Below are 10,739 nucleotides of genomic sequence, written 5' to 3'. Positions count from 1 at the left end.
AGAGGAAATATGGAAGCAAAGTTCATTTAGTTACAAGGTAATTTGATAGTCAGCTCTAATTTCTGCAAAATGTATAAAGGAAACCAACTAAGATTACAATCTCTTTTTATAAGGGGGTAAAAAAGTTTTAAGAATATTTGATTATACTTCTGTTCAACTTAAGTAAAGGCACTGGTCTATCAAAAAGGGGTTGTAAAAGTATAATAGAAGTAGCTTTATACATACATTCCCCCTCTTGCACATATCTTACATCCTTCTTGTTGTAAAAACCTGAAAGGAAAACGAAAATCTGGTCACTCAAAACAGGATTAACAGACTTCTTGGTTCCATCAAGTTGTCTTTCAAATAAAGAAAAAATTATCACAATAAATCTAAGCAAGTAAAACTTACTTATGAAACTACAGTACATAGCTGATTTTGAATAGCTCAGCAGTCTGTGGAAAATGGATCTGTTGACACTTACCAAAAGCATATTGAGGGAAATTTCACTGCAGGTATTGCAGGCTGGGGTAGAACTCATGGTAGACACAGTTTGCATCATCAGACAACAAATCTGACTGCAGGAAGGCTGATAGGCCTGAGTCCAAAAATGTTTGCCTAATGGGTTAATAGCATATTGATGGATTTAGAAGAATGGATATTAACTATCATTAATCAGAATCAAAACTACAGTAGTGAGTAGCTGCAAATGTATAGATAGCTTGAAAATATTTACCCACTTATGCTTCCTTAGAATGAGTCACAAATACCCTAACTTGGGAGTGGTATCACCCACATTTTTATTTCCCCTCCAGAAAGAAAGTGTCATCAACAAGCTGACACTATTTTTCCTAATTTATTTGAAACTAGGAGAATTATTTCAGTATTGAATAACTGTAATTCAAGTCCAGAGACATTATTAAACCTCCTAATGTACAGTTAATATATATCACTGTTGAGTCAGTAGAAAGATTCACAGATTCATGTTAATGTTGTACTCCAAATAATATATATGAGTAAAAAAGTGGATGTAAACAACCAAGTACGTTAATATATATTTCCCAATATTTGCAAAGTAGGAATTAAATTTCTTACAATTTTCTTTAATGTTTATGAACTTTACAGACATTGAGACATCAGATTTCCTTCACAAAAAAAGTCATTAAAATTCTTCAACAGAACACTTGCTTAAAAAGTATTTTTATTCATCCTCTCTGATGCCCTCATTTTATTTCTTGGTAGAGCAGGATCCTGCATTTGCAAAAAAACCAATTTCACTTTATAACTGGGTCTCTTAACATGGTTGTGTTTGTGTACAATTATTGCAAAAGTGAAAAGAGGAATCTACATATCCTAATATTTGTAGGAACCCATTATAAGGAAGGATTTATGAAAGCTTGAAAGATAAATAACAATAATTTTCTATTATTCCCCCGTTTTGATAATCCAGGGCTCTTTTTGACAGAATTCCCCTACTGGTTTGGGGTTGGGTTTTTTTTTTTGTTTTGTTTTGTTTGGGTTTTTTTTTTCCTTTTTTTTTTTTTTTCTTTTTTTCTTTTTTGCATGGATTCAAATTGCATTTCGTGGAATCTTCTTCTAATTTCTAATATGATAAGGAAAAAAAAAGCCTTACTTAACTATTCAATGTTGGTGAAATGTAGCAGCAAAGAATTGCCATAAGAAATATATATATGATTCATAGAACTGAAATACATTTGAGAAATCTCAGTCTTAACAGACACTAAGAAAACAGGAAAAGAAACTAATTTCAGGAAGTATATTACTCAAAATTATCTATTCTAGGTATTTTTAACATTTTTATCTTTCATCATGATTTAACTATATTATGTTTCTGATAATTTTGAGTAGAACTGGGGAAGGGATGAGAACTAGTCCAGTCTTTTGCTCAAGGTGGAAATTCTGCTTACACTAACACTTTCAGTCTCACCAAACAAATTCTTCACAATCATAGTGACAGAAGGATAAATAGTAAGCTGCCTTTTTATATGTGCACTAAATCCCTGTTTGATACCCAAATGAAAGTATGACTTAATGGAGACACATTGACAAAGCAACGACTAAATATTCACTGTGAGTCATTATTTAGCAAAGGTTTTTCCTTGGATATGATGAACTGGGACACTTCAGCCCTTTGTGACCCTCAAACTAACACTTCAGTTGTGTGTAGAAATAGTGAGCTGTCAGTATTTTGCACTGAGTTGTCACATAAAACACTTTGTTTTACCTAATTTTTCAAAGTCAAAATCACTCTTGCAACCAATGGAGTATTGCATAAGAAAAGAACAAATTTGAGAGAGCATAATTTTTCTCTTTGTTTGGTGATTTCTTTGTTAATTTACATATTTTCCTTTAGCATATCTAACAGCTCAGTTAGAAAATGCATTTTTTTTTCACATGGGGACATTGTTTCTGTGGATTAGATAACTTTTTTGTATTCAGACCCATGCCTGCAAAGACAAATATTCATATTCAATTTCTTTCTTCTCTCTGTTTAACCCTCTATTCATGTGGTTCATGGTCACCTGATATTTTCACCTCAATTATCACGTTGGAAAAGTTTTGGTACTGACAAGACACATTAGAACAGAGAATTTAAAAGTAGACTTGGAGGAATTTTTTCACTTGGAGGAATTTTTCCCTCTTCATTGGAACTGCATCCATAACCATGCAAATCTTCATTAAATTGCATTGTATTTACAAAATTTTTTCCAAGACAAGATTTCAAGATTTATGGACAAAATCCAGATGTCTAAAACCCCAAGATCTTTTGGTAATAAAATAGTGAATTTATTTAGCTAGGCATTTTCATGTGGGTGAAAGCAGATGGTATTCTCTGTATCTCATGATTATCACCTTCTCAAACAAAAAGGAAGAGCATGAAATGTTGCCTTTGTCTTTCAGAACTGTAAGGTTATGGATTTCCCACATGCATTATAACCATTACAAAATTTTAAATAAGGTATACTAGTTACCTAGCCTCTTTCTTATAGTCTGTCTTTTATCAAGCTCCGTTTAAGTACTTCTCAGCCACCTTTGGGTATTGACACTGAATCCATATGAAACTGAAGTATGGCTTATAACTGTTTTTAGCAATTATCACCTTGTTAATTGATATTTGAAAATTGCAAATATGATCTCTAAGATTTATCTTCTAAAGATACCAATGGAAATATAAATCCCATATAGAAATAATGGGTTTTTTATCCTGTAATATTGTTTGTATCAAGTCAGATGGCACAAGAATAATGCACATAACAATTGAGCACAATGACTGAGTTTTATTTTCAGGTGATGTCAGGATGATTTTGCAAAGCTATTTCTGACATGTAAATTAATTTATATAATCAAACTTCTAGCAGCCTATAAGAAAACATTTTGCTTGGATGAAATGGTATGAAATTTGTTTTATAAAACATTAACAAATTTTTATATTGCAACATATTTTACTCTAGCATAAGTGTTACACACCCTGGCAACATTTAGGACAAGTTAATTGTATGAAATACTGTTTCAATTCAGACAAAAAATTGTATAGAGACCCTGTTTTAACTTCATGAGGCGAATCACCTCATCAGCCTAACTGAAAAGTCTGCTTTGCGCTTTTTGCCAAAATATTTTTGTCATGGTTTGACACTGGCACAATGCCAGTGCCCCCATGAAGATACTTTCTCCCTGGTTTTTGCTGTGAGATGTGACTAGGAATAAGCAAAGCAGGCTCTTACTTAGGGAAAAAAAAAAACTAGAACTTTATTAACTACTCTACAACTACAGATAAAAAGGAACACACACACAGGGAAAATGAAAACTTCACAAGTGCATTTCTTCTTCTCTTCACTAAATTTCTAACACAATACATTTGGTTCTTCAAATCACTAACTCTCGGTCTAGCACTACTTTTTAGACAATCAATCTTCAGTTCATCAAGAGGAGAGGAGTTCTTCTTGTACCATGGGCTTCCCCTGGAAACACAGCTGAAGCCTCGTGTGTTTCTGTGTCACTCGTGGCACTGCCCGGAGTACATCTGCCGTTGTGACCTCTTCCTTTTCATGTCCAGTGCTCTCACTACTGAACACGGACTAGAACTGCTTCTAGGGTTGTCTTTTAAGGATGCTCTGTCCCAATCCAAAAAAGGCACAGTCTCTCTTTTGGGACACCTGTCCTCACAATCTCTCCTTTGGGACACCTGTCTCCCCCATATTTTTTCACTCCCTGGGGCCGAGGGGCATCAACACTGAGCAGTCTCTGTATCACAAATAATCTCTCTTTTGGGACACCTGTCCCCCCCATATTTTCACTCCCTGGGGCCGAGGGGCATCAACACTGAACTTTCTTGGTTCTGAGGCCATTGCCTCCCCCTAGAATGCAGTCTCTGTATCACAAGGAACATGGTTCTGTCCATGGCTATACAAAAAGAGTCCAGCAAAAGCCACTCCATCATCTCTTCTCACTAGGATTCTTCTCTATTCTTCTACTATCTCTCGCTCGCCCAGACCTCTCTCACACTGGCCCATTTCCTTCCTCATCTTCCACTCTATCTTCCAGGAGAGGTCAATGTTCTGTAAAGTTCTCATTCTCCAAAAAGGGGTTAAAAGCTCTTACAAGCGGCCAGCTGAACCCCCCCTCTTCTCTGTCCTAGCCGTGCTGCCGGCACAGGCCCATGTTTATCAAGCTTCAAGGTTACAGTCCCAGGCAGCGGCTCTCTCTCTCTCTCTCTCTCTGTGTCTCTCAGGGGGGGCTGCCCGATGGCTCCCGGTGTCTCTCTCTCTCTCTCTCTCTTCCACCCTTCCACCCCCGGGCTCAGGCCTACCTCTCTCGGCCTCATGGCTTTCCCCTCCCCCTGCCCAGCCAGCAGCTGGGCCGGGGGAGAGACCCGAACTCTTTCCCGCCGGAAACCCAAGAGGGCCCTCCCAGGGGAGAGCTCTGCTTTTAACTCCGTGTTCTCAGAGGCGTGTCTATGTCCTAATGGCCAGGTTAAATGCCAATATTAAAGTCTGAATATCTATTGGCCAAAAACACAGCATCCCAAAAAACACATTTCCTGTCAAACCACCACAATTTTAAAATCTTTTCTTGTTTTTCCAGTCATTATGTACCATACAGGTGTTACAGTGATGACTAAGAACAGATGTACTGCCATTTTTATTGCTTTTTTCAGTAAAAAGTTTCAGTGACATGACACTTTATACTAGAATAAGATTGGCATCTTAGTCATTGACCTTTCCTTAGTTTGTGATGTTTTTTGTTTAAGTTTTTCAGATTCATGCCATAAGAGGAAAAGAGCAGTACTAATCCTTCAGTGAGTGTTTATGAGTATTTATGCCAGTGGTCCATCTTTGGTATTGGTACCTAGAGGTGCTTCAGCTGAGTAAGCTAAATTTTGTCCTCCAATCTCCTCTCCTCACCCTATTGTGTCTCAGACTGCAGATATCACAGGTTCCAATTGCTCATCTGAAAAACTCATTAATCTGAGCTCAGTGTGTGCCTCATGTCCCAGTGTGTGCACACAAGATGGTGCAGTATGCCAAGTCTGGCAATTATCTCTTTGGTGTGATTTGCAGGCAAGGCTGTCTTAAAACAGTCTTATTGGCAAGAAGATGAAGAAAGAACCTCAGTCCAGAGTCTATCTGAAGATACAGTGTGACAAAAAAAAATTTAGATGGAAGATTTTCCACCAAGAACCCCTGTTATGGAATTTAGGATCATATTTAATTGGTTTTAGGCTCTCCTTTTGTTTTGGAAAGAACATTGAATTTTTCCCTTATTTTTATGTACTGAAGGAAAAGGCTGTTTTTCCTCTAATACAGAACCAAAGGATTTCCTATTTCTTTCTGGGAAATTTGAAATGAACAAGCTTTAGAGACTGTTTAAAAGTAAAACTATATAAGAATATGTTATTCTTTCTTTATCCAATCAAAATGCAGAAATACATAAGTGGCTAAATGCATTTAGTGATTGCAAGGATTTTTAAATATTGATGAATGACATAACTATTGATTTTGCATATGATAACTATTGATTTGCACATTATTTCCTCATAGAAATAGTAATATTTTGCTTACAGGATTTTCAGGGTTTCTCCTCTTTCTGCATGCAGTTGCATCTGTGAAACTATTCTTATCTCCACCTACCCACATATTTTTTCTCTTTAACTGACTGTTGGATTATACCCCAAAATAGTATCCCAAACCAGTACCCCAAAAGTACTGATCTCTTTTAGATTTAAGTGAGGTATTTCATTCTGTGGGAGACACCTTAAGGACTTTTTCCAAGTCAGTTGCAGATGTGGTGATGACTCAATTCAGTCTTAGCAATGCAGAAGGAATAGCAGGTTTGGATAGAAAATAAACAAAGAAAACTTTGCATGTTCATGTGCACCCAGAAGTGGCAGCAGTAGTGACTGCATCTAGTGACTGTGGACTGAGTCCAGGTTTTTGGCTCTGCCAAGACAGCACTGCATTGTTTTGTTGAACAACTGGAAACTAGTAAGTCTTATATTCTTATTTCTATATTGTGTGAGGAGGTTCAAAGAATCTGCCAGGCTGGATAAAAATTTATACAGGATTCCTATGGTTTTGTAAAACAATTTAGAGTAATAGAATCATAGAACATCTCAAGGTGGAAAGGCCTCCTAAGAACCATCAAGACAAACTCCCTGTTTCCTGCAGGGCTACTTGAAAGTAAATCACATAACTAAGAGCATTGTCCAGATATTCCAGAACTCAGACAGCCTTGGTGCCATGACCTAGGAAGCCTGTTCTTCTGACTGACCATGCTCTCAGTGAAGAACCTTTACCTAATCTCCAATCTTAACTTACCCTGATGCAGCTTCATTTTATTTCCCCATGCGCTATTGCTGGTCACCAAACAGAGGAGACCTGTACTTCCCACTCAAGCAATTTGTGCAAAGCTTTCCCTCTTCTTCCTTCTTAGCCCCAGAGTCACCAGCAACCTTTTTCCTGGAAAAAGACAGAATTAACAGGAGTTGTTGTAACATTACTGACAGTTAACAGACATCACCTGAGTCCTCATCAATTATTTCAAGAGGAAAAACTTGAAAATCTTTTGCTCTGTACCAAAGGAAAATATGGTATAAAATATGAAAAAAATGAAAAACTATGAAAAAAATAAAATATGAAAAAATTTTCAGAATAATCTCTAGCTCAGCTTGTTTGTTCTAGGAAAGACATTGGGGTTTCCAGGATGTTAGGGTTTCTAGGGGAAACTGTGTGGTTTCCACTGCCACATATCACCTAAGCTGTAGCTCGTGGAACTTTAGCATTTATTGACACCCTATATATCAAATAATACTGTGCATATAGACTTGTCTACATAGAGGAAGACCTTTCTCTCCTTTTAATCCTTTCATGGCATCTTTTCACTGCTCCACCAAACCAGAATGATGTTTAAAAACAACTACTCTTTTCTTGTTAAAGGTAATTGTCCTAAGTTATTACTTACTCATTATTAGTTATTACTTACTCATATGCATCAGTGTTTTCTTCATGGACCCCATGCTCATTATCTTTCCTCTATTTCCTCCCCTCTGACCTGACTGATAGAAATGAAAAGTGGTTATTATGCATCCCACAGCTACTATTAGAGGAGACACAGGAAGTATAAGAGATATTTAATAGCTTTCTTAAAAGTTTTATATTAGCCTCTGTGGATGGAATGCTTGGTCAATCAATCAAATCTCTTTGTAGCCTCAAATTACCGGTCAACTATTCTGAAACACTACCAGTATTTTAACAATGTTCCTTTCCCTTTTGTCAGAAATGCTTTTGATAAGATTCTAATTGATATTTTTATGGAAACAGGCTGAGTAAATATAAATTAATTTAATGGTTATATTTACAAGTACATTATCAGATAGATTGAAGCTTTCTGTTTTGCAAGACACCTCGTTCTAGAAAAATTCAATTTCTTTGTCTGCTAAATTGTATAACAGCTATCACACTCATTGTACAGCTATCATTATGAGAGAGAATTTGCTGAAGCAGAGATCTAAAAAGTACTGCCACCCAACAAACCTTTAAAAGTCACATTTTCCTCCAGAGAAATTCACTGAGTCATCATAGTATGGCAAGTGTGTGTTTTTTTCCTAAACCCAGTAGCTATTGTAATGCACTAAAATTATAGACTTCATTTCAATGAGACTGAATGAGACTGAGATATTTGAGAACAGAAAAAGTTTAGATGGCAAGGATGGAGAAGAATGAGACATCAGAAAGTGGGAGGAAAATCCTGAAAAAAAAACCAGAAGAAAGTAAAAAAAATCTCAAACATACAAACTGAAAAAATATGCCCAATTTGAAAGCAAAATCTGAAGCAGGATCAAAATAAAATATTTTTTCAATGCTCTGAAGTGGAAGAAATAGGAATTTTAGTATGGCTTAGAAATAATTTTGTGTCACTTCTGAAAATATATAAAAATTATAACTGCTTCAAATTTGCAAGCAAAATCTTAGGAGGAAAATACCTGGAAATTGGTATGCCAAAATCTGTATCTCAGTTAAATATGATTATTCTATTATGGAATTTCTCTCTTATTATGACATCATAAAGAGTACCAAAAGTTTGTAAGAAGTTGTAAACTACCACACACCTTAAAGTAAATGTTTCTTCTCATGGGTGCTTTTAATTTCTATTCCAGATATTACTAATGGAGAAATCAGGTAGTACTACACACATTTAGCAAATGAGAACATTTCTCTTTTATTCTAATTTTTGCTGCTGATCAATTTTCTCAACCAGGAATCTGCTGGCCTGTAAAATCCAGACCTATTCTTTATAACTATGCAGCTTTGCATTTCTCTCATTTATTCTCATGGCCAAAAAGAACAAATTTCTTTGTCCAGAAGGTCACACAAAACTTTTTTGAAGGACTGGAGCTTTCCTCTTGAACATGGAATAAGAAATGGTACTTTCCCCATTTTATTTAGCTATGCAAAGGCTATCTCTCCCAGGTGACCTGACACAGACCTAGTCAACACCATCCATAATGAAAATCAATGGCACCAAGTCACTAAACAATTACTCCATCTTCTTTAAAAATGCACAAGTCTTCAAAACAACAAGTATTCAGAGACTGATTAATTTGCCATTTGCTTTAGAGATTGCACAAGTTGCATTATTTAAGATGTTGCCTTTACTTTGTGTTCTCAAAGGATGGACGAAGATCAGTCTTATAGAATATTGTGTCTCTAAACAAAAAAAAAGTGGTGTCTAGATGACTAGATGATAGGAAATACAGATTTGAACCATGGTTGTCTAAGTTTTGTAAATAGCTGTTTGATAAACATTTTTCTTCTGAAAACAAAACCCCCAATTATCTAGCTTTTCAAACTTCCAAATCTGAGTTGATATTAAAGAAACCATTTTAGATAGAATAATTTAAATGTAAACCCAGAAAAATACCAACAAAAATAATTAGAAATGGTAACCAATTTTGACTAGACCTAAGTACTAAAGAACTCTTTTAAAAAATATTTTTTCAAAAGTGTTTTAAACACTGAAAATTGGTGTAAAAAATTCGATAAGCCTAAGATAGACAGGGTTAGAAGTGTAGATAGAAGTGTAATAAATAGTTTCCTTGGAAGAAGGATGTTCTGCTTCCTTCTGCAAGCAGGATGGTTGTGATTGTGAGAATGTTAATGACCCAGGTTTGCCCTAGCTGGAAAGAATGGTCCCAGCAGGGAATGGAGGAGGTTTTCAGTCTCATATGAAGTCTTGGCTGTTCACTTCCTCCCCGCCTAATTTCTCTCCTATTTCTTTAAAGCATCATGTTAACCACTGTGGATCTACTCTTCACACTGGGTTTTTTAACAGGGGACCATATACTTTAAACAGCATCTTTCTTTCCTCTGTTAACTTTTGATATCTATTCTCTACATTTGCACACAACATAAAAGACAGATACTAGCAGAAGTAGTAAATATTTATGTATACACATATATGTATATATGTATGTTTTATAATATATATATTACATATATTTCTATGCATATACACTTTAATTTCTATGTCATTATTTCATTCTCTTTTTCCCCAATTGTTTTCAATTCTTTCCAGAGACTTACTATGTCCTAAAACAGCTCATGTATCATTTTTGCTATTATAAAATCTCTTCTACTATCTGTATCATACCAAACTTCTTCTGATTTTTTATTTGTAGCTTGGATACTGGACTGTCTCAGCAGAGAAATGTGTATTTGTATGAACTTGTGCTTTTGTTCCTGAGATTATTATTTCTGCCTTTTAACAGGTGTTCAGTTCAGTAGTCAGTGACCTTTTCTGTGGGAACAATATTGTAACCATTACAAAGGCATCACTTATGTGACCTGATTTCTGTAATATCTGACAAATTTATTTCAGCTCCATTATTTTGGAAAACAAGGATTAATCCTAGAATACTGTTGGTTGCAATCACTGAATTAGGCCACAGACTGGTGTATGATTACAATGAAATATCATGTAGACTGTGTAGTGACAAGTCATGTCATCATAATATGGCATTACCAGAGCCACCAGAACTACCAGAGCCCTGATGCTGGGATACATTTAGACATTTAAAAGTATTGATCATGCACCATGCAACCCTGTTATGAAATCAATGAGATTGGTTTCATATTGATTATCAAGGCTTTTGTAAAATCAAGTTGTCAATTCAGAGACATAAATATAGATTTAGAAATCAAACTTTGGACACCATTTAAAAAAAAAGTTGACACTAGGAGACA

General features: G+C 35.6%; 1 long non-coding RNA gene across 1 annotated transcript; it reads right to left on the bottom strand.

Moving 5' to 3' along the window:
- Positions 1-225: 225 nt before the first annotated feature.
- On the bottom strand, positions 226-7,527 carry LOC136568672 (uncharacterized). The gene is made up of 4 exons (XR_010785273.1): positions 7,480-7,527; positions 6,816-6,956; positions 464-597; positions 226-270 (listed from the first exon to the last, which is right to left on the bottom strand). It is a non-coding gene; the product is annotated as an uncharacterized lncRNA (long non-coding RNA).
- Positions 7,528-10,739: the final 3,212 nt, after the last annotated feature.

The sequence above is a fragment of the Molothrus aeneus genome, chromosome Z, assembly GCF_037042795.1.
Source record: "Molothrus aeneus isolate 106 chromosome Z, BPBGC_Maene_1.0, whole genome shotgun sequence".
Lineage (NCBI taxonomy): Eukaryota > Metazoa > Chordata > Aves > Passeriformes > Icteridae > Molothrus > Molothrus aeneus.
This window is presented reverse-complemented; position numbering and strand designations above follow the sequence as displayed.